The following is a 26,504-nucleotide window of genomic DNA, read 5'->3' as shown; positions in this document are numbered from 1 at the left end:
TGGCAAATTTTATCTTATTTCATTACATCTATACAAGAAACGAATAGAGAGCCACACCTAATATTGCCCCTTTTTAAGAGATTGAATTTAATACTCAATTCATGCCGGCATCAACTTTAGGCTGTGTACAGCTTGTCCACTTGAAACCGTTTGTTACAAAGACGGTTATAATCTAGTTAAAGCTCTATAAACCTAGTACAAGGTTTTTTCGCCCCGTGTAATTTTCGCCCTTTTTTACTTACAGTTTCACCTATCTTGAATTCGCCTAGACAAAGTTGTGTTTGAAGAAAGATAATCTAAGACATTGATATTCGTCCGGTTTTAAATTCGTCTGCTGACAACAAAGCGAAAGTAGCAAAAATAAAACAGGGGCGAATATTTTCCTGCATTCAGCATTTATTAAATGTTTTTGTTAGTGGTTGGTATCGATATGGATTTTTGCTTTTAAATGTGGAAAGTTAGGCCATTTGACTTTACAATGGCGTTGTATGCACAAACGTCCCAGAGAAATAAATTGTAGATTTGAATATTTTAACTTTGTATTGGTCTTGTAAAGCTTTGATTTATTATAAATTTTTCTCATTTTCACCAACATGAAACTATACACAAAATTTAAAAGATACCAAAATGTAGCTCTTTCGGAAAAAAAAGAGTTATCAAAAAATACAATAAAATGCGAATAGAATAGGTCTCCAACAAACTTTATTGAACAAAATTAAACTCAAAAGTTGAGATCAGGTACTGTAGATCAAGTATATTACATGTATGATGTGTTATAGATATATTAAAACTAATTTCAACCTTTACGATATATGTTTCAATGTATACTTTTTCTATTTACAATGGCATGAAAACAACAGCAATTAAGTGAACTGTATTGCCTATGCATACGGTCATTCTGATAATGTAGTTGTTTATACAATCATTCATCATCCTTTAGATCTAAGGTGTTCATGGTTTTTGTGTGATCGTCGTGAGAGGTGCACGTCAATTTCTTGTTCAAGATTCTGTTGGAAAACAAATAAAAACCCCATAAAGGCTTATTCGTTCTGACATATAGTTATGCATATACATTTCGTTATCCACATTAATGTTATAAATTTTAAACAAGTAGTGTTTCTGTGACATTAATGGTGATGTGTGTGTCTATGGATGCATGCGTGCTTGCCTGTGTGTTCGCTCTCTCTCTCTCTCTCTCTCTCTCTCTCTCATTTTAACTCTCTCTCTCTCTCTCTCTCTCTCTCTCTCTCTCTCTCTCTCTCATTTTAACTCTCTTTTTCTCATACAAGTTTTACCTGGAGTATCAAATCCATATTATCCAACAACCTGTTCCATTTCATCTGACTTCTCTCCAAATTCAAAATTCGGGTGTTTCGTTGTTTTAACAATTTAATGTATTCTATCGACGAATCAAGGATCCTTGCTTTCCATTTTCTGAATTACAAACATAAATAAAAAGAATAATACCTGTATGAATCTAATGTAGATGTATCAATTTATAAAATTTATGTAATACTTATAGCTTCTGACGAGACCTTCATTGGTTGTTTACCTGGTATGCGTTGTGTGTACCTTAAAACCATGTTCCTATTACTGGTAATAAGCTTATAATTTCACTTTTTTTAACTTAAAGTTGAAATTTAATTTGATATACATTAATTTTGCAAAACTTCAAATGTAACATAAATAATAAAAAAAGCGCGTTTGCTTATCAAAGCTTGATGAATGACCATAATACATATGCTTCTTGGACTTATTCCTTGCTCCGTTATATTGCATCCAGTAAATAAAAACTATGTGCGCAAAATGAGGTTGTTTATTGCTTAATAACGTACCGTTCCATGGCACAACTTTTGATGATTCTGTCTCTTCTATGTCTTTTGATTGGCTATGAATGTAACCTAAAGGAAGAAAATGAATAATAAAACACATATTCCATAATGTACACATTTACTCTAACGCATTGCACACGTAAATTTTTGAGTTTTGCGTACCTTTGAACGTAAAAAAAAATCATTTGTTCTTTTATCAGAATATTTTTGAACTTGTTAAACCCTTAATGTTTTGGAAATCATTGCTATATTTTATTAGAGCCTTGAACTTTATATCAATTATTATTGCAATTTCATATTTTCGCGTTTTAAATGGTTGTAAAAATTAGTCATCTAGCCAACCACCCCCCTCCCCACAACCCCACCAACTCCCCCCCCCATGTTGAATTATTATATTGTAAAGAAATATACCGGAGGAAAAACTTAGTAGTGCTAAAATTCAGAAACAAATTCGTTTGCAAAAAGTAAGCGTTCTTAAAACTAATGTTCTTAACATCCAAAATATTCAAGTTTTACTGATTAAAATGTTCATACCATTAACTCAAACACACACTTATATGACTGTATTGTACCCCAGCAAAATACTCCGCGTAATGACTAAGCTATTGTTTATTTCTACTGAGAATTCCACTCTTATAATTAAATAAACTAGATTTATTAAGTAGTTAGTTTCATTTATCATAAACAAACAGCGATTCACATTGTTTTTGTTAAGAATTTCTTTGATTGGTTTTCGCTTGATATCTGTTTAGCGTTGTAATTTTTGTTTGGCTCTGGTCTTTATTTTCTTTCATTTTATGTATCGTAAAGGTTTTTATAATGTTGCAAAAAATATACGTTTAACTTTTTTTAAAAAGATCAATGAATGAAAATAAAAGAGTTTATAAACGGTGGGGTAGTTTAGTTTCTCCAGTAGATATCAGGTAAAATTCCATAGAAAAAATGATACCTGTTCTATAGTTTCTTTTCCTTTTCAACCCAACTATGTAGGATCTCTTTGTACACTGTCCATTGACGTGTCTTTGAATTTTTTTCTGAATATGCAAATGAAGTAAAAATTACAAAATAAACAGATTTAAACAGAACAAAAACAAAAATGCTCATATCAGTCAGAAGTAGGACTAACTTAAACGATGTCGAAGACCATCTAAATGCTAAAATAACAGGTATTTTGCACTTTTAGATATCATCATCAGACGGGACAGTATTCTTATTCTTTGTTCTTTGAAAAAAACTTCAGGCCAGTTGTCACATCTAAAACACTTAGTGTAACATTTTAAATCGAAGATCAGTTTAGCCTACAGTCAAAAGAGAGAGAGAGAGAGAGAGAGAGAGAGAGAGAGAGAGAGAGAGATAGAGAGATAGAGAGAGTTTCAGGCAGCCTTAAGCGAAGTAAAAATATTGTGAAACATATAGAGTAACAGAGAACTGTTCAAAGTGCCTAATATATTTCGTATACGATTATGTTCACTCGTCGGGTGATATCTAAAATAAAAACCACCAGCCCCAAATTTTCAATTGGATCGCATGCTGACTGACGTTTTCTATAGTTATTGTTAGTTTAGTTATTGTATGTTTAATGACATTGTTCGCTTTTAATTTGCATAGATTTTTGTAATTTACTAACATTTTCAATCTGCACGTATATTTTTATTCCTTTTAACAGAATTTAGTATAAACCCTATAACAGTAATGTCCTGATTGTCTTAAACATCCTATTATTCTGAACTTTCATTTTTTTTAATATAAGGAGATAATGAACATAGATTTACTTTCCATATCAATATAAAATGAAACGTATAAAGGACGATGAAAAAGTAGGATGGAACTTTATAAAAAACATGAAGATTATTTAGTATCAGCCATATAGACAATGCAAATACCTATATTACTTATTCATTCCAATATCATTAAATAAGTTCACGTCCAATCAAGAAATAGTCTAACTAATATACTTTTAGTTGTGCCTATAAACAAAAAAATGGAGAAATATATCCTGAGGAGTTATAAAGCCGAAAGGACCAACTTCTGTTACCCGATAACCAAATTACTATACACAGCGATAATTCACTGCAGCAATGTTTTTATTTTACCTTTTTAGATATATCTCCACTTCTATTATCCAAGAGTATTCGGTCTGTGTTTTTTAACGTTTGCTCCATCTTAAGGTTCTTTGCTACTAGATTTAAACTTCGCCAGTTTGCTGTCTAGATATGAATGCCAACAGGTCAAACGATACACTGGGCATACCAAAGTAGCGCGAAGAGGTTTAATTAAATCGTCCAATGTGCTGAAAGTTCAACAGTCACAATCCAGGTAAGAGAGATTGGATCTTCCTCCTTGCCTTACTCGGTTTACTGCCGACAATTAATCTTACGCACGGGAAATAGTTTTCAGCAATTTATCGTTTCTATCAAGTAAAAAGAAAATAACCAAAATACAACACATCTCTATTTTTAAAATTTAAAATATTTTAAAAAATATTATTTCAAATATTATGGTTACAAAAATATATCATTTATTTCCGAAATATTTCCAATGATAGATTAAGATTACCGGATGGCTGATATAGTATACACATGTAAAATTAAAGCAGTGAACTTTGTAAGAATTTAGCACACGAAAGGCCATCTGGTTCTGTGAGAAGGTAATTATTTTTTTTTTTTAAATAAAAAGCAAAACCATGAACTTATTGTTGAGAAATTATAGCAGAAACCACTGTTATCAAACTGCCAGAGGATCAGTCGAGGTGTTTTGTACGTGTTTTACTCCAGCGTTCAATACTCAGAATGATTTTGTTTAATTGATGTAAGCATTATTTTACATATTTTTTCTTTTGAATTCCAAACAATACTTGTCAAAGATATATAATTTAAAATAACATAAATACCTTAACTCGTACTTCAGAAGGTTTAGCACGTTTTGAGTTTTATTGACAGCATATCAAAGAGGCAAATTTGAATTTTAAAATGAGTAATGGTGCAAACCAGACGTAGATCTTAATTTTAACAAGATATAATAAACTTGTTATCACGTTATGAAATGACAGGTTTACTTATATAATGTTCAAGGCCATTTTCTGATGACACGCACTAGTTACAATGACAGGTATTTTGTTTTTTTAGATATCATCGTCGGACGGGACAGTATTGAGGTTCTTTGAAAAAACAGCACGATCAGTTGTCCCAGGTAAAACTTAGTATATCACTGTAAATCGAAGGTCAGCTTAGCCTACAGCTCAGAGAGAGAGAGAGAGAGAGAGAGAGAGAGAGAGAGAGAGAGAGAGAGAGAGAGAGAGAGAGAGAGAGAGACTGTGATAGAGACTGTGATAGAGAAAGTGACAGAGAAATTTTGCCTAAAGCCACTCACAATAGCAGATTGAAACTTATCCAGTAACAAAATAATGCATATATTCGGGTCAGTTGAAAAAGACAAGTTTTTACATGATTTTTTCATCACAAAAGCATTCTTTATATATTAACATTAACTGCACAAATCCTTTACATTTTGTGTTGACAATAGTTGAATTAATTTTAAGACAGAGGGTGTAATATATAAAACATATAATAAAAAAAATATAAAAAAAATATATAAATATTTAATAATATATAAAAGATTTCTCTTAAATTACAATAATAGGGACATTTCAATATAAAACGATATTCATCTTCTATCTCTGAAGTACATTAAGAACATAAACGTCTCTCTAATGGAAATTTGCTGTAATTACCAGTTTCGACGGTAAGACAATAATATGATATTCTTAATTTACATATAAGTTCCTTATATTGTAAAGGGATTCTTTTTGTTAGATAAGACTGCAATGTACAATAATCAACTAAATATTCATAGATTGAACATTCGGAAGAGGCACTCATATCAGGTAGTAGAGATTGTTTATAATTATCCAAAATACGTTGCTTGGCGACTGTTAAAATAATTTCTGGCTTTTCCAAAAATTGATTTTCCAATAAATTCATTAGTCTAATACTTGATAACATATTCTTAATCTCCGCAGCCTAGGATGATATTTATAAAAATAATCCCCACCTCCACTCGACTGACGGTTTCATAATTAAAGGGGAAGGAAAGTCAAAAACATAATTTATTTATCATAATAAAGTGGTGTAAATTAACACATGTGGTCATGCTGTTTTGAAAATAAAATACGTAATTAAGCTTTAATGAACGTTTGAAGTTGGAGAAATCGTATTTACTGGAGGTTGACATGATGTAGAACTCTTTTGTATTAAAAACCGAAAAAATAATTATTTTGACGTCACACCATCTATTCCGGTTTGGTTTACATACTGTATACAAATGAATGTACACAGTGCTCTGAATATAATTAACGCTGGTTTATGCCTTTCTGTTACTCAAATAATCGACCAAACAAATTGATAATGTTTGAGTTCACACGTCAATCTAAAGAATAAATACATGTTTCATTGTGTGCATAAATATATGCATTTTCATAAGTAAATGACAGCTATTAATCTGCTATCATTCAAAGTTGAAAACGACCTCGATTAAATTTTTTATTCCAAGTCAAGTTCTTCGGTAACTAAATAAATGTTATAATTGTAATCGGGATGTTTAAAATTCATTCCTTAAAGTTGTAATTACCATGTCGGAATAACGACGGCAGACATTTTCTATAATACTTGGCATCTGTTGACAATTTCCACAATTTCTCCGACACTAACCTCCGCTTTTAGATTTCAACAAACATGCTCCATTTGACGTTAGTTCGTAGTTTGCAAAGGTAAAAGAACGGTCTCAAATCAATATTGTTTCAAATTTTCCAGAACTTGTCATTTAGAGCGAATATCATGATGTTATATTGATAAGACAAACCGGAATAGATGGTGTGACGTCATAGATTAAAGTTCAATGGCAGCCCCCATGGCGGCGGGAAATTTAAATTAAGCGATCAATTTTCTTGATTTATTCATTGTTCCGGGGTTTTTAATGAAAATAAATACGATTTACAATTATAGTAGATGATAATTAATTGATTTATTGCACAACATATTTTTAGTTTCCTTCCCCTTTGATTTTAAGACAATAATTAATCAGTAGATTGTTTACTTATTTTTTTCATTTTTCCGATTACGATAAAGAGCACCGGTGACCGGTCAGCAGAGGATGCTGATAATACCTCTATTTTTTCTTGAAATTTTTGTTCTGGAACCTTGTTTCTTTTCATCATATTTTGTTTATTTGCAAAATTCAATATCTTGAATAAAAAAAATGTTTTACATACAGACTAAAAATGTTAGTAATTAATATCAATTTTATATGCGTGATTTTTAAACGGAGAAAATAAGGAATGTACAAATAATAATTTTGATGTTGAAAAAATTATAGCAAACACTAATAAGTTTCACTCTTCATTTTTCAAATTTTTTTCCGGTTTTTTGTTTTACAATGCAACAAAATTAAGTATAAGGGCTTTTAAGGGATATACAATTATTGTCTTCATATACTCTTTCTGGGTATCTTCATTAGCTTATTAATACTAAGTTTTCCTCTACTCTTCCATAGTTTTAAAGATTTTTTAAAGCTATAGTTATTATATACCAATTGCTCTACCGGGTATATTGATGACTAGGTAAACTGTCACCGCAGACTTACCTTTACTGGGTTTCTTTGAATATCGAGTTTTAATCATATGCAGATTCACTACGTCCTGATTCCCAAAATTCAATACTGCTGGTAAAACTATGTCTAATTCCTACTCTAGCCGATATTACTTTTTCTGATTTTTGTCTTTTTAACACTTAAATTCTCTTCTGCTCAGGTTCTCAGATGTGTCGCCTTAAAGCCTCCCAGCCAGTGTGCTTAGCTGCATGCTGCACTGACAAATATACCTTCGGGCAATTCATTTTAAGAGATGTCTGGTCATTCCATTTTATATGAGTGCGATCAAATTCGTTTCAACAAATATATCTAGAGTTTGCAATTATTTCAAAATAGACAAACTAATTGATTTGAATGTAACAATAAGAGTTTTCGATGAATATTTAAAACCTTCCGCATAAAAGTGTATGTTGCGGTACTCGTGCTTTAAAATCATTTATGTCATAATCAGTCATTTTTTTTGCATGACTGACCTTTGCATTCTTTAGATTAGCAAAAAAAAAAAAACTGCGCTGACAAATCATAATTGCCTGATGTCACGTTGTGTTCTCCGAAACGGTGTACGGATTGGGAGCTAGCGTATCACTATGTTTATAAAAAGATTATATACGATGCTTCTTAAATGTGTAAACTTTAAAATCCGAAATAAATGAAGATGTTTTATGGCGCATTATACTCACAATAATCAGGTTTTGTTGTTGTTGTTATTTTTTTTTATAAACAGGCTATTTACTATGATGAAGGTATGGTATATTGTTGTAAATAAAGATTGACTAATAAAACAAAACCCGAACCCCTCCATGGGTCAATGGATGAGTTCATTTGAAGCATCAGGTAAAGCATTCTTAGGATGAAAATCAACAGCAGTGAAAATGAAAATTTATTTCATATAAAGTACATGATCCTAACGGAATAATGTTGTTTAGTCTGGTATGTTATTTGTTACCTAAAATAACGTGTAAATAAAGTATATGCTACTGTATAACTTTTGTACAGCGTTATAATTCTAAGGTATAAAACACTTGTAAACAAAATAATTGTTATTAAAGTGTTTAGACTGTAGCACCAAACACGTCAACTTCACAGAGCGTGAGATACTCGGTAACCATGGAGATCTCTACGTATCTCCCCATTGTTAATGGCGGACAGTCGAGGACCACCAGTTGAGACAAGGTACCAGGACCAGCAAAGAAACCACATACAGAGTTGACAGAGGATGCAGTCATCCCGACAGCCACTTTTACATCACGAAGTCGATGTGAGTCATCTGGAATGTAAGTATTTTTTAAAACACCGAGGATATATTTAATATGTAAATTGTGTGACAGTTGGACAGAGCGCATATTTAACACAGTGCAATTTAATATTTTTGTAGAACAAAATTTATTTGAAATGCACACACTGCAGTAGGATCCGCCTTTTTACTAAAATCATAAACCAAAGTAAGATTAAACGTTGCGTGCTCAATCTACATTATGAGGTCATGTATCATATACGTAAAACTTTTGCCTTCGAAAATAGCCGAAAAATAGGACTTGATCTTTTTTATCTACTACAATCTTATAATTTTTATGAATATTTCTCTTCTTTTTTTCGTTCTCTAAAGAACTGGTTTCCTACGTTATTGTTAACGATTTTATTTTCTATCTAATAATTTTATCAGACATGCGTGAAACAATTCGGATTTCTTGATTAAAGTACTCGTAATAGTTGAATAGTTTACATTGTCATACCATTCATTTTGTATTACCTATTAAGTACATATCCAAACCCCTATTCAGAATCCTGACTTTTATAATGTAGTAGACAGCTTGCAGATCCACCCTCCACCATGGGTTAAAATCTTTAATATCTGTGTGTGAACAGGTGTTTTCTATCAGGTCCGTGCCTCTGTCACCATCCACCGCGTGGTCTGCCACATTAGTTTCAAACGTCGACGACTGCGTGGCCGGTTTACCCACCGCTATATCTGTCAACGCTGTCAACAAATAAACAGTAAACATGACTGAGGTCATAGAGATTAAGGATCCGTGTTTTTTTCGGGGGGAGAGATCACTCTTCCTTAGATAAACATAATCTAAAATGAAATTGGCAAGGTTTCTACCAATGCCTGTAGTTGTGTATGATGTCACTGTGTGCATTGCAAATAAAGTTCTTACGTATTATCAACAACAATTATATCTGATTAAGCAAAACCCCTAAATAATTGTTCGGGGGAAAGACTGCCCTTGCCGCGAGTTAGATTTTACGAGAATAAATTCATGAATAATCACAAGGAAAATGAAATAAACTCGCCCTGCTGCGCGTTTTTAGAACTGAATATAAACAAAAGCTCTCACTTTAAATGCATGGTGTGTGATGAGAGCTTTCAAAGCTATTCCTTTGTCCATAACTAATCTCTTATGCTGAATAGGAATTTGCAGAATTCTAACTTTAGTGTAACATTTTACTCTTCATACCGACTTTTTTGTCACCAAGTTTTCGTTTGTTTAAGTTTCTGTTGCTGGTCGCGATAATATCACAATTCACTGTTAGTTGAGAACGCTAGCAACTAGGCTGAGCTATATTTCTAGAGTATGTGTGCTAAACTCTACGGTCGGGCATTCTCGGAAAACTACTGTAAATAGAATGATCGATTCGATTTCTTTTTATCATAAATAATAGATGTGGCACGAATTTTAAAGTTTCTTAACTCATTGTCTAACCTTCATTTAAATGTACAAGAATAATATAGGACATATAATGCCAAGACTGTATATTAAAAGACCTAGATTTCCTAAGTTTATACCACCTTCCTAGATTATTTTTGCAAGCTCATTAAAAACAAATAAACATTATATTTTTTTGACAGAAAAAGAAAAATGAAACGACATTTAAGCGGGAAAACTTCAGTAAAACAACCCTGTTTATCATGAACTTTCCTTTGTGTTTATAAAAATGGCCAGAACGCTGTCGCATCCCCCTTTTAAGCTTGTATTAAAACATCTTTTAATAATATGGACGAAAAAAATTCTAAAGGGATCCTGAACTTAACAAATGTTCTAGCAGCAAAGTAATTGAAATCTTTCGATTAAAATTTGTGTTCTATTGTTTCAGTATATATCAACACCGTGTTTCGTAATGAAAATCAAAACACGTACATCGCTAAATGATGCAAAAATTTTCAAATTATTTTTCTGATAAAATATAGATTTTTCTTATTATTGTAAAAATTGTTTGGATTGATATGAACCCAGGAGAACAGTAATCGTTGGTCCTTACTGATAAGCAGGGATATTTCTTAGTTTTTCTAATTTTACTAAATAATGGATTTTTAATATGTCGTTTTTAAGACATATTGTCTTTATTCTGCAACATAGATGGACTTTGTTTGGTGTGATAAATGGAATATGATATATTTTTTTAAAATTGTTGTTTCTACTCATATAACACACATCATAAGAACGAAGAATGATTCCTTTATATTTACAGCAAAAATTTAATAAAGAAATGCAAATAACGCAATATTAATTTAATGATTAATCGTACCATTTGGAAACATCATTTAATCATGAATTCATTCCTTGAATTCTTGTATAAAATATGAGATGATAACATGCAAATTGAGAGTGAGCGAATCGATCATAAAGCCCTTCCGGCTTCATTGTGTTTGATACCTATATCACAACCACCAACATTAGAATCTCAATATACCTGAATAATTATTTATTATTCGTTAAAGTGTTTATAATGGTTGAGACTCGTTTTGTGAGCGATTGCATTTATGTATTAATTATTCATGAAGGGGTGCTTGATTAAAGAACTTGCAAACAGCCACATGTATATAATTATAGTGATTTTTTTTATTTACTTGTTCTGTGCATTAAAACACTGTGGTTTGAAGATATTGGCTTTTAAAGTTAAAAAATAAACTTTTAAAGTTTTTCTTAATTTCTTTTTAATGTGATGCATTTTATTACATTTGACATCTGAAGGCGTTTTATGTCACCTTCGATACATTTTATACAATGCATATATTTTTATGCAGTTTTTTGTTTTGTGAAAATAAAAAGAAATTAAAAAAAAAGATGTAATGATATGCCATATATGTTGCGTTAATATCTTTTAGTAAATCAAGATGGCATATCATTGTACATGTATAAATAATTAGCAGAGGTGTGCATGTAGGGCAAATACCATTAACAGCCCATTGACCAGAAAGCCACCTTGACAAGTAATACATACTCTGAACACATCTATCAGACATGATTGTTTTGTAATCTGAGTCACAGGTGGCGTTCAGAGATCCAAGCAAGTGAACGTAACCTTCATTGCAGGTCCCAGTAACCGTGAGCCCCGGTAGAAAAGCTTGTTCGGCGTCAAGTACACCATTTTGAAGGTAGGTGCTACATTCTAAATAAAAGAAATTAGACTCTGAATTCTATTTGTAAAGATGAAAGTTTCATTGTTTATTCAATCGTTTATAAATTTTTTTGATATTTTTTTTATTTCGATTGGAAAATAAATAAACAAATATAAATCAAAATAGAAATAGGTAAAACTGATCATTTGTTAATAAGGATGTGTGGTATTTGTGACCATTAACAGATTTAAGTCATTTGCTTCCTATGAATGAGAAACCACATTGTACTTATTACAGCTATGTTGACCATACACAGCTACTGTCAAAAAAGTGCAACCTTTCGGTTATTGGCCAAATGTTGTAACGTTTGCTCCACAATTAAACTTACAATGAAGGAAACCATGATTTTGCTATTTAAGCATATAATAAATTCATAAAGCTACCCCCCCCCCCCCCCGAAGATTAAAGATACGTCGAATATATCAAAAAACATAAATTATTGAGACAATTTTGTAATTTTCCCCCTTTAACACTTGCACCCCCCCCCCCCCGTCTTGAATTCGCACAGACACAGTTGTGTTTCAAGAAAAATAGTAAAAGACATTGGAATTTGTCCATTCACCTACTGATGACAAGGTCGAATGAGGCGAAAATAAAACGGAGGCGAATATTTCCCTGTATACAGTAGTAATTTATATATATCGTAGTCTATCCTTATGATATTTTTTTCAATTGTAGTTAACCTCAAAAGTCTATACGTTATCATATATCAGTATTTCGCAAATGCATTGAAGTCGAGGCATTATTTCATAATTATGTCTTGTTTACTGTATGTATAAATAGAAAAAAAAAACGAACAAACAAACAACAAATTTAAATTAAAAATCCAATACCGGTACTTTTACAATTTTATTTTATAAATCTATATTCTTAAATACAATATTTTCGACCAAAAAGATTAAGAAAACGATACCAAGCAATAAATAGTTACTTATTCTTTATTCTTAAATAACAACTTTACCTCGTACTTTGTAATGTTCCCAGTTGGTCACTTCTTGTTCTGTTGGAGAATCAATGGAACACATCTCATAGAACAAAAGGCAGCGTTTGGAATCACCGTTCCATGCATATGACCAGCATATTCCTGAATGCTCTGTACACTTTGTTCCACATAGCAGTCTGCTGTCCAACAAAACTTCCAAAAACAGGAACGAATCTCTAAATATGCTTCCTTGGTCCCAACATTTCATGTAGTTTCTGCTTCCATGTATTTCTTGAAAACAAAGACATTGTGTGAACAGTACAGAGAAACATCGCAACAACCTTTTTGCAATCCACATATTTTCACTGATTGCGATTAAGGTCCGAAGAAATTAAATTTGTCATTAAGATTGTACAATTTTGGTTCTTCTGGATAATATGTGTCTCCACATCTCTGATTGATTCTCTAGTAGAGGAAAAAACCAATTATATATGTTATTGATATTAAACTAAATAAAACAACCAAAGAAAAACATGCACGCACTGTTCAATAGCAATATCGTCACATGATTTTTATCGATTGAGCTCCATTATACACGGTATTATAATATGAATTATATAAATATGAATGATCCACAACAATAATTAAGGACCCTCAAAACCCTGTGACTTCAGATTTTTTTTTACGGTACGTCACAGCATGTTCGATTTTATGCAATGTAAAACAGTTTATGCATGTACAGTAAAACTCGTTTTGTTCGAACTCGGATATAGCGAATTCTCGGATAAAGCGAATTTTTTTGAGTCCCTGGTAACATTCTTAACAAATCTTTGCAAAATTTTAAGGTTATAACGAATTCTGATATAACGAATTTACGGATATAGCGAACTAATTTTTAGTCCCGTAGAGGAGTATAATAATGAAATTTAATACTTTTATAATGAACTCTTTTATAGTTAAAAAACGTTTGCTCTACCATTTAACATGATAGTTTGAATGAATTTATTTTCAAATACTTTTTTGACTCACAATCTGATTATTAAAGGTATCGAAGTAATGTATTTTTATTCTAAGCCTCGATTAGCAAAAAATATAGTCTGGTGAAAGAAAACATGTATACAGTGAATTTGTTATAGTTATAATACGAATTGGTTTTACGGATATAACGAATTACGGATATAGCGAATTAAATCTATTGGTTCCTAGGACTTCGCTATAACCGAGTTTTACTGTATCGCCCAAATTTGTTGTAATACTACGTGGCGCAGTGGGTGTTACTGCAGTTTACCATCTTCATGTTCCTAGTTTGAATACTGAAGGGACTTTAATTTGTATTATGCGCATTAAAAATTACAACAGTTGATTTCTGCACTTAAATTGAATAAGATTTGGTCAGTTTCAAGTCGAACAAATGCCATATCTTTAAGTAATTCAGAAGAATCAGCATGTACGCAGGACTTTTCCCTGGTTTAAGGGGGATCCTTAGGTCTTATACAAAGGAAATATGAGCTTGTTTGGTTAAAGGTTATCTTTTTTTTTAAAAAGCTTCTTAAATATTTATGAATCCTAAAGTTAAGATTTTCATATTAAGTTTGTATATTTCAAAATAGTCCCTTAATGCTGATATAAGTTCGAATAAGATGACAAACAAAAATATACGAAAGTCGAACTTCACTCAAAGGTTATCGATAAATACTTGGTATTATTATTCACTGAGGCCACAAGCTTAGTAAAATCTAAAGATGTGATCTAGTTTACAGTTTTCGACTACTTTAGAGCGGTATTTATTTCTTTTCAATTTTTTTTCTTGATACTTACACCGCTATGATACAAATTTTGAGTAAGAATGAGAGCATCAGTAGTTTATCATTAATAAGATGAATATAAAGCACAAACATTTGGTCTAGTCAATACGTTTAAAGGATATCGTCGGCAGATTTTCATCCTTTAATTAAGTGGACTTCTTCTGATCCTTGAAAGAAAGTATATCGTTCAAAACCTTTTCCCTTTGATTTTTTTAACATTGAAAATTAGACTAATAAGTAGAAATGAATCCATAGAAGATAATATATATATATTGAGAGTTCTATCAAGTACTTTATATCGTTTGAAGAAATTTGTTGATGGAATATTTAAATTGCTAATTTTAACAAAAGAAGGAAAAGAGTCTCCAAGCAATAAGCATGTTTCATTGCTAATTAGATGTATTTTTAGACCATCTAAATGTATGAAAAAAAATCCCTTAAGAATACAAATGCCAAAGATACATGTTGTTCTCACTTAGATATACCAAGCCAAAAAGGAATTTAGAAGTACATATGAATCAAGTTAATATAACCCCTTCCCCAAATTACGGAGTTTCTATATAATCAGATAAACGGCAAAAGATAGCTTCATCAGAATTTACGAAGCTCTCTTGTCGAATATGTAACTACCTCATTGAACATAACTTTGAACATTATCTTAAAAAAAGATTCATCTTTACGAAGTTGAAAAAAAATTAAGCTTAAGATGTATAGTTCGCAGATTATTGATTCACTAATTTGTATTGGTGATGAAATAAATGAACCCTTGAAATCAATATTTTTTTTATAAATATAAAATTATTTTCAAAAAAGATGGCTTTTTAGTCTGTAGTATCAGAAAAGTCATGGGACCTGTTGTCAGAGAAAAGCATAACGTAAAAAGTCTTTGTTGATATGACCACCCTACTGATCAGATTTGTATCCACTTAATCCAAAAGTATATCTCTACACTTGTTAGACTGTAAGTATTTGTTTTATATTTTATATTTTATGACAACTATATATTAATTGCCCATGAAAGAAGCATTAAACTAGTATACACGTACGTGTATTTGCTAATTAAGAAACTCGAGGTTAAATGTAAATATGTTTAACTGCCAATCGCATTGAGTACAATCTAAGTGTTTGCGAGATGTTAATTAAAGTAATAATGCCTGCTAAAAGAATTATCATATAAAAGTAGATATATATATATATATATATATATATATATATATATATATATATATATATATATATATATATATATATATATATATATATATATATATAATTGTTTTTGTCTGTGATAACATTACGAATCAACTTTGAACCCTTAATCCCAATAACTTCATTAAAAATGAGTGACAAAAAATGGGGGGATATAAATGTAAGTAATTAGGAATCATTCTTTAAATATTATGAAGTGATTATATCGGTCGGAGTATTGTTAAAACTATCGTAAAACCCTTCGGGTTTTATTGGATTTGACAACGCCCTGGCCAAAATTATTACCTCATAATACTCAAAGAATGATTTCTTATTTCCTAAACATGCTTCAGGAATATTTCTTAATTAGTCATAGTAAAATGTCTTGCTTTTTGGATCAAGTAGGTAAATGTGAAGCAAGAACGATACATATTTAACTGAATTCAAACGACATATGAAAGTTCTGTGTTACAAGACAAAAGCTACGGATGGAACATCATTTAATTTATTCAGGTAAACAAACGTCTGACACATTTCCATGGAACACATACTTAAACATATCAATGAATCTGTAGATGAAGTAAGTATCCATTATGCTACACTTGGACCCCCGATGTTGTAGCTCAAACCATACTAGTATTCTTTGAATTTCTTCCGGTGTAAGACGATGTTGTCCTGTTTCAGTCATTTCATGCATATCTTTTACAATTTTATGTTATGCTGTGGTATGCGATTTTAATTATACGCTATGAGATTTGTATGCTATGCAAAGAGAAAATAAAATGAAAGGCTTATTGATATGGTGTTTTATGCTATGCTATGAAATTTAAACATAAACGCCTCCATACACAGAAGAGTTCCAAACATTTCAAAGTAAAGTGCTCAGAAGTTAATCTGCAATTTGAACATTTATTCTTTTGAATAAAAGCATTTAAAACCGAGTTAAAATCATGTTGTATGCTATGCTATTGTATGCTATGGTATGATATGAAGAAAGAAAATCTCTGAGATTGTATGCTGGGATATGAGATTTTAATGCTATGCTTTGGTTTTTGTCGCAAAGATATGCTTGAATTGACTGAGGATATAGATAAATGGAATCAAAGGACATATGAAATTTCTGTGTTACAAAGACAAAAGCTACAGGTGGAACATCTTTTAATTTACTCAGGTAAACAAATGTCCGACACATTTCCATGGAACATATACTTAAACATATCAACTAATCTATAGATGAAATAAGTATCCATCATGCGACACTTGGACAACTGATGTTGTAGGTCAAGCCACACTCTTAGAATCCCATCCGGTGTATACATGTAGTGATGCGTTATTATCTTATATTGAAAGTTCTTTCCACAAAAACAGAGAAGAAATAGCTGATTTTTTACTTCCACTCGATTTAATCCTTTGGACTAAATACGTGCCTGTTAGATTTATTCCCAAGTAGCAAAGAGATACATGCATGCAGTCTTTGAATTTTCCAGTAATCTTTCTTTATTGGTCCCAATTATTTGTTTAGATTTTTTATCAAGTAAATATGAAGAATTGATGATATAGATTTGACTGAAATCAAACGACATAAAAAATGTCTGCGTTCCAAGACAAAAAATACATGACGTACAATTTTATTAAGTAAACAAACGTCTGGCACATTTCAAAGAAACATATACTTAAACAAGTCAACTAATCTATAGATGAAGTAAGTATCCACTATGCGACACTTGGACCACCGATCTTGTAGCTCAAGCCACATTCTTTGAACTTCATCTGGTGTATAGTGATGTCCTGTTATCCTATATCGAAAGTTCTTTCCACAAGGACCTGCATCGCGATATCCACAGCTAAACCCTTTATGTTGTAAAGCAGCAGCATCAATATACTGTCTACACAAGCCCGTTATGTAAACGTCTTCATATATGAAGTACGGAACTCTTTTAGCTGCACTGTGAAGACTTGAAATGATGTCTCCGCTAATAAGGTAAGCAGTCCCTGCCATATACTCTGGGTAGTAATCATTTTCGTATTCGTCTCTGGAAATTTTCCATTTGGAAAATGCACTTCGGAATGGATAAGCCCCGCTTACTTTGCAACCAGTTATTGAGTTCATTTTTGGATGTGCTTTTAGTTCTTTCAAAAGTCTTGGAAGATTAAGAAACATGTCATCATCAATTTTCAACAGATACCTCACTCCTTCACAATTCTCCATTGCCCAATGCAGTATAGCAATAGATTTCAGGGAAAGATTCTCATAAGTCTCCAATATATCTTCAAACAAAATATCATTATAGATTGAATTTTCTGTTTCCGCAAGCGTCTGATCAATAGAGTTTCTACTTTTACCCAGCATAAATTTCACTAGAACAGATGTTATAATTGAAACGTTTCCCCATGTTTTGCGAATTGCGCTTCTCTGCTCAAAGTTTGACACAGCGCTTGGGACCATGATGAGAAGAAATACGTTTCTATTCCTGCAATGTACTTGGCTTGGTATCGGCAGATGCAGAAGACCAGATTTAACGTAAGCTTGAATAAGTGTGTGAAATTTTTTTTCTGACCTCTCTTTATAACCTCTAAAAGGTGTACAAACGAGATAAGTAGTCAGGAATACCACTGCAATCCATTTTATAATACGTCTTAGTGTCATTACTCTCGGGTGATTCATCTGAAAAAGAAAATACATTAATACTAAATTAAAGTTATCGCTGGTTTTATAATTCTGAATATATGTTTGATCATATTTTAATGTCAACAATCAGATCATCTTAAATTTTAATAGATGAATTGTTGTGCTACAAACAGTACTTCTATAAAGAAAACATATATCTGTTTTATCTTTTAAATTTTCTATATTTTGATATGAAGCTCTTCTTTTAAGCGATATCAATGTAGTCTAAAATGGCCACGACTATCGATTCCTGTCAAAACAACATCTTATATCTAAATAAAACATGTTGCTATTATTTAGAATCCTTCACAGAAACTGTATCAGTTAGTTTAGTTATTCAGTTTTGGAAATAGACGTTTTCGTCAATTTTTACTTTACACGGACATGTATTTAGAAAAAAAATAAAGACATAATCAAAACTTATAATTATCTTCCTTTAGCAATTTTGTATTCCATTTTATTTTATACACAAAGCGCCTTATCCACAAGATGGTTCTGTACCATTAAGTCAACTAAATGTTAAGGGGGCTAGATGAAGATCGATTTCTATAGCTAAAATATTTAGATGTTTCCTTCACTGAATAATGAGTTATGGCCAAATTTTTTTTTTTAATGTTCAAGGTTAATTTGATGGTTACTTTGGAGACCATCAAGTTTTCTTTACATACAGGTCCAAGAGGATAAATGAATAGCAGAGCTATGATATGCAGTATTCTTAAATTCACACTATATACGAATAGCCTGTCAGTTGTAAAACTGGGATGAACATTTTTTTTCTTTCTTGAAATGTTTTCACCGTAGACAAATATTCATGATATTTAAACAATTTTCTTTTTCTCAATACATGCATTTTTAACATGTCAACTTAAAAGTTAAAAATGCGTTTTCTATACATATGACATAAAAATTACTAAAATCTATGAAATATTAGAATTGCTTTTTAAATATATAAGTTTTTACTTGAACAGTGGTTGTTGAATGAGGTAGAAGAAATATCATCAGGGTTTCTACTTTACATATGCGTTTATAATCTGATTAAAATTCAACGAATTTATATGCTTTTCTATTTATGCATCGGACACTTTCCATTATATCTACCTATGGTGAATAATCATCGAAACTATTCACTGACAACATTCAAGTTTCCAATTCCTTAATCTAAGAGCACATTAAATCGAGTGTCTACTGTGAATTCAAAGTTCGATAACTCTAGTATCTTAAACGAGAGGAAAAGAAGCAATGTCGACAAAAAATGTTTTCATTTGTATAATTAATTACCATAAAAATGACTTCGGACAATTGTAAATCGATCGTCTCTCCGAGAAGCTCAGTCGTGTCTGTCTCGGGGGACAATGCACTATTGTCTTCATATTCAGTACATATATACAGTATATATGTAATAATGAACCTTAATTTTAATAACATTTGGGACACGGGTACATTTCATTATATACTTTTGAAGTTCATGTTCAATTTTCTTTCAGTATTACGTAATACTAGACATTAAAATCGAGAAAATTCTATATCAGTCAGAAAAAATGTTTGAATTTTAGTTTTTCTAAACGATGGCCCAAATAAATCAGATCTGATAGATAATTTGTTGACTTCCTAGCCTCCTGAAAAACCAATTATAACCGCAACAAATCAAATGAAAACATTTTTTAGTTCAAAATTGCTTCTTAGTCCTTTGCGGCAACGTTTATATGTTTGCACATCAAATTGAAAAAAAGCTTAATGCATTGAATTGTAAACCGTCTAAACGATAATGATCTCGACATCATTGAATAAAAATGGCACCTCAATTTTGTACACACAAACTTAAGGACACGGTCAAACAAATAAAATAATGATATTAATAATAACGTGCATTGGGAAAATTGTCCAATGCATACACCTTAAGCTCTTTATAAACTTATTTCTCAGAGTTTTTAAATTAAAAACACCACTCTTGTTTAAATATTTGAACAAGTTTTACAAACATCCCCATGGTTTTCTGACGACTGCAAACAAATTCAAAGGTTGTTTTGAAGATTTACATGCAGGTCTCACAACACTATTTTTCCGAAGGTTCACGTCAAAACATAGCTGAGGAAAAATTATTCCCGAATTCCCCTTCGTTTTTATGAATTTTCCGCCAGCGACAGGGACTGTACTTTTTTATGAGATGAAAAACAACGTGTAAAATGCCTGATTTTCCCACCTTTGTAAAAATACGAGGTCACTTGAATTTTTGATGCCAGTTGTTTCGGCGGGGGGGGGGGGGGGGGGGGGGGGTGAAAGGGCTCGGACATGATTTTCAAGCACATGTGTAACTTTTGATGTAAACAAACTATCGTGCCTTTGTGAATGGCTGTGTGTTTTTTGCTACTTAATTGGTTAGGAACAATTGTTTTAAAAGTTATAAGGAGGAATTTCCCCAGAAGTTCGTTTTAAACTTGCCACCCGTATCTAAAGTTGCGTAATTTTGGTAAGAATATATAGTAAAAATTAAAAGTGGTGTGCAACCTTTAGAGCCCTTACTGACTCTAATCAGACAAACAAATCAAATGCAACATACAGTGCGTGATACAATTTAGAATTACGATGGATTTTCCAAACGTAATAATGCACCTAAAATGCGTAATTTAGTGTTTGTTTGTTTACTCGTAGTTATGGAATTAACTGCATCCTTTATTCAGACATTACATGACTAACTTAAAATCTATTAAATATTTTACATGTACAATGTAAAGAATGTCAAGGCAATAGTATGACCTGTTATTAATGAGACATGTGTATGACAAACTTCTGAAGAAAAAAAAAACAAACAAAAACAAACAAACAAAAATTGTGTAAATAACTTATGCTAGTAACATTGTTTGGATAAATCCAAATTAGCCTATTATTATAAAATACTTCTGTCTCAGGCAAAGGTGATTTATATATTTCATGGTCATAATGATTAATTTTGAAAAAAAAAGAATTTGCTATAAATATTACTCATCATTAGAATTTAAGTAGCATCGAAAAATTAGGGGGCGTTTAATAATTAATGTCATCGTTGTTACAAAAAAACCCAATAGTTTGTTTTTGTTTTTGTTTTGTTTTTTTTTAATGGCTATATTCAAAATACTCTCCCTAAAGATAAATAATCTCAACTGATTTATCCAAACTTTCCTACAATTTTTTGATGGAATGGTATTCATGTACTGATAAATGACAGAGCTTAAAGCATTCTTGAAGCAGATCTTCTTCCAGGCAACTGCTTTTTAATCTACTATAAAGAAAAACAGTGATAAGATTTTGTTTACATAGATACAAGCCTGATGAGGGAGTGGGAAGAATGGGGCAAAACATGGCCCTTTTCTGTTTCCAAAAATGATCTCACAATTTTGAATATATATATGCTTAGACGTTGTCATCAAGAAGTCGAATGTTCCAGAATATGGTCTCTTCCTTTTGTAATGTTTCATAACTTTCGTAAGCCAAAATAAATTTATACATGTCCGGTGATTGATCTGCCCTTAAACGACACGACGTTCACTACATTAAAGAAAATTACGTGTAACACTTTCTTTGTTCTTGTTATCGTTTTGCCTTTAGTAAACAACATTTTGTAATCAAGTTTCCTTTGAGGTTCAAAGTAATATACAGTATCAATGTTTTATCACCTGTATCAATTTCCGATAAACGTCGTCTATTGCAGGTTTAGTAGATTTTAAGTAGTTTTCTACACAATTTAACCCGCAATCGGGTTTTTTCTCTCTCTTTTTTAATTTGTTAATAGACAAGGTATCCATCTTGCACATACCTTTCGGAGGCCAAGGTGTTTTTTTTTTTAAATGACATATATAATCATATTCTAGTATAGAATATCATAGCAAAAATTATATGCCCTGCCTAGAAAAGGTGTATCGCGAGTTCATATACATTTTGTATAATAATTTTTACTCGCTGAACCAAGTTCAAATACTTGTTATACGGTATTTCCTTGGAACTCACAGAGAAGCACATTATAAGCTATACGAGAAGAATGTGGATGGAAAATTTGAATTTGTTTTTTTATTCTACATGTCATTTTATATTTATAACTCATTTAACAGATGCAGTTAGTTTGAATATGAAATACAAAGGTATTACATACAATTTCTTATATTACACACCAAAATTGTGTCTTCCGACTTAGCAAGAATTTAAAAAAATTCACAGATACTGTCACTGGTTTTGGCAAGGTGGGGAGGATGTGCAGGTAATTTATATTTATATTATACACTTGTTATATCAATTTTCGAGAACATTTTTTGTAGAAATCGCAGTTTTAATGATTCGTAAATTTCATGGCCAAAATGAAAGTATGTAAAAGGATAATGCGCTTTAATGAGTATATTTCCTGAAATAACTAAAATATAAAATGAAAAAAAATTAAAATTCAATAAACAATATTTACATTCTACTGTGTTTTTCCATTAAATTCCTTGATCTTCAAAAGCCTCTAAATGCAACAAGTAGTCAAAGGTCAAATTGACGAGTTTTATCATGACGTCACAAACGTTGAACGCTGTAAACTGCAACGTCACAAGCGAAAATCAAAGTTCACGCTTGTGGCTGTTACCGTGGCTCTTCCATTAATATTAGCTTACCCTTAGGATAAGATATGAATTTTAAGGTATGAATCACATTTGCAGACGAGGCAAGAAGTTAAAAAATGTAAATATAAGCATTAAATCATGATTTTTTGAAGTATACACTCTCATAACTGCAGCGGTGTGTGCATACAAATTTTCATAACGCGCCAACGCGCGTTACTCAATTTGTATGCACACACCGCTGCAGTTATGAGAGTGTATACTTCAAAAAATCATGATTCAATGCTATATTGATGAAACAAACCACGGCTCAAAGTTTGAAATTGAATTTATCATTTTTCATTTTGTCTGTACAACGACACAACTCATTTGTACTTAAAAGATATCTTGTCAATAAACTACAAAATGCCTCAACGAGAATAAGTGTTTGTAGTCTTTCTATTTAAATAAGTGTGAGATCGTGTTCGCCGACTATGACTAAATTCTACCTTTGAAAAGTGAATATATTCAACGGCAATTATACCAAAACATTCATGTGAATTAAGAAAAATGTTTAATAAAGAGAAGAAGCCAATTAGTTTCGTAAATGCGCGATTTATTTTTTAATAGAAAGAACATTCCAGAACGGATTAACCTAGAACTAAGCGCTGACTAATTAACATTATAGGAAAAGTGTACAAGAATTTATTATGCATCGAACAAATAGCTTTGATTGATCTGACTTAAAATATACAAATCTGCATGCATTCGCGTTTTAGGTAGATTTTATACCAAAAAGAAAAATGTTGACAAACTTTACATAGTTATGCAAAATACTTGAACGTTGCATTTAAGTTGCTGGGGGGGGGGGGGGGGGGGTCCCACTTTCTTTTCTTTCAAAACAGGAAAACATATTTTGATAAGATAAAATTCTAGTATGTGACATAAGGAATACTTTTAAAAAAATAAACGTCCAGCCCCCTTCTCCGTTTTGAAAAATCCTTGTGCATGATTGCATGAACAATTAAGGTTTAATATTTCTTACAAAAAGTAATTAGGAAAAAAATGTCTGTTGCAATTTAATTCAACAATAAACTGCATACGGAAAAAAAGGTTGAAAGCCAAATTTGTTTTCTGTCAACTTCAACAAAAACAAAATTTGGCCACGTATAACATTTTTTTTTAATTTCCCGCGTTTAATTAATGCAGTTAAACATTTCATAACTAACTATTTACATTTAAGCTATAAACTAAAAATTGCTATAATTGTGTTGTTGTTGGTGTTGTTCTCTTTTAATTTTTTTTTTAATTTTCCTTCTCTATATATTCTTAATGAGCAAAAATCTTAGGAATCATTTAATTAGTATGCATCAAAATACGTATATGGATTTAAAATATACCTTTAAACCCCCCCCCCCCCCAAAAAAAGCAAAAAAACACAAAAAAACCCCACAAAAAAACCCCAAAATACATTTATGCCATACTTTGAAAGGCCATTATAGTTATATCTACTTTGTATAATATCAAATGTAAAAAAAAAAAATCTAAACTATTTGAAGGTAAGATGTTTAAAAACACCTCATATAAACATTAAGAAAAATACTTCATACCTTAAAATGACCTCCGGTAAATAATCATATTCTAGTATGAAATATAAAAGAAAAATTATATGTTCTACCTAGAAAAGGCGTATTGCAAAACAGTAGTAAAATATTTAAACAGTCCATATACTAAAAATTTATAAAGTTTATATGCATTTTGTATAATAAATTTCACTCATTGAACCAAGGGCAGGATCTTGCTATAAAGTATTTCCTTGGAGACTATACGAGGAGAATGTGTATGGACACTTTGAATTTGTTTTTTTTTCCCTTCTACATGTCATTTTATACGTAAAAATCACAAACGATACATGATATTATTGTATTCAAAAATAGAGGTGGTTTTTTTTTTGTCCAAATAGAAGCATATAATAATATGTTTTCAACCGAGATCAAAATTCAAAATACTATTCAATTTTTCCCCCAATCTTTGTACAGAAAGGCAAAAAATATGAGGTGCTTAATGTCTTCATTTTCTCACTGACAGGATTTACATAAGATCTTAATTTACATTTTAAAAAATTAAAAATATTATTAAGTAACTTATAATTAAATTCACCAAGTGGTTCGTCACACAAGTTTACCTTGCTTTCAAAAATATATTTTTTTCAATTTTCTGTGTCAATATTAGATAATTTGCTTAATGCAGGCTATTAATAGGTTGGTTTACATTGTTTATGAAGCATGTTTTCATAGTATAATGTACATCTGTTATCGAATATATCAAATGTTTCCTTATGAAGGCATAAGTATTTCTATTTAGTATTTTTGTATAAAAACAACACTTCGTGACAAAAATCTCAATTTTTTCTTGGTTATTTTCTTTAGAATATTGTATTCACATAACCAGATCATTTTTTCAAAAAGTTCTAGCAATGTTCACCAATTCACCATTTTTGTTTAAAAAATCATTAGCCAGTTTTAAATAAATAGTGGTTTACCATTATGTTCGAATAGGGTATTATTCCACAATGGTTGTTGTGCAAATGTTACATTTTAAAGTTCTGACATATTAATTAACCTTTTACATTCATAAAAACAACATAGTGTTTCTTTACACACAAACGGTAGTTCTTTTTTAAAAAATCCAAAATTGTCAGACATTTAATTCTGTGTTTTTATATACCCTTGGAATATATCATTAAGCATACAAGATTCATCTACAAGTTTTTTTTTTTGGCATATAACGCTTTCATTGCTTTAGGTTTCAGTTCTATATTTACCTGAAAAACACCCCCTTCCTTAACTTTTCCAATTATTGTATCTCATTTTATTCTATCTCTTTTACCCCCCCCCCCCTCCAAATGAATAAATATAATGTTGCATTTGATTTTTTTTTCATCAAATCTTGGTTAGAAATAGGTAAAATCATAAATTTCATACCTTGAAAAGGTATTTTGGTTTAAATACGCCTTGCATGTATATTCCTTACCTTGAAAAAAATACCGAAGCAGGAAGACTTAGTGTTCATCGACGGAATAAAAAAAAAAGGATCATGCTAGCAGTTTGAATGCATGCATATAAAACGGTTTGATTAAGTATTACGTAATATGGCACCTGGGTTATTGGTTTACCTCCTTCTTCTCACTTTTTAATAACATCTTTGCAGTTTCCTGTGACAATTCAGAAAGAAGAAAGATGATTGCACTGTTAACTTGAATATAATTTTATTTAACAAAAATGTCCATTCTTGTTCTCTACCTATCCTGTATCGGAGCATAGCGACTTTTTATTTTTATTTCAATGTTCGATAATTTTTTTTTGGCGAGCATCTTATCAAAGATTGTGTACATTTACCACGTAAGAGATGTTTAAATTATCGTTATTAGTTTAAGATAATCAATTTAAAACATCCATGAGTTTGGAATTTCCTACTTAGATGCCGTCACATTTTCTGCA

The 26,504-nt window shown here is 31.2% G+C and overlaps 1 pseudogene; it reads right to left on the bottom strand.

Moving 5' to 3' along the window:
- LOC128163086 (uncharacterized) overlaps nt 1–26,206 on the bottom strand; it is a 51,878-nt pseudogene extending 25,672 nt beyond the window's left edge.
- Between the last annotated feature and the right edge of the window lie 298 nt (nt 26,207–26,504).

Source organism: Crassostrea angulata, chromosome 9 (assembly GCF_025612915.1).
Source record: "Crassostrea angulata isolate pt1a10 chromosome 9, ASM2561291v2, whole genome shotgun sequence".
Lineage (NCBI taxonomy): Eukaryota > Metazoa > Mollusca > Bivalvia > Ostreida > Ostreidae > Magallana > Magallana angulata.
The sequence above is the reverse complement of the archived record's forward strand: the minus strand, read 5'-3'. Positions and strand labels throughout refer to the sequence as shown.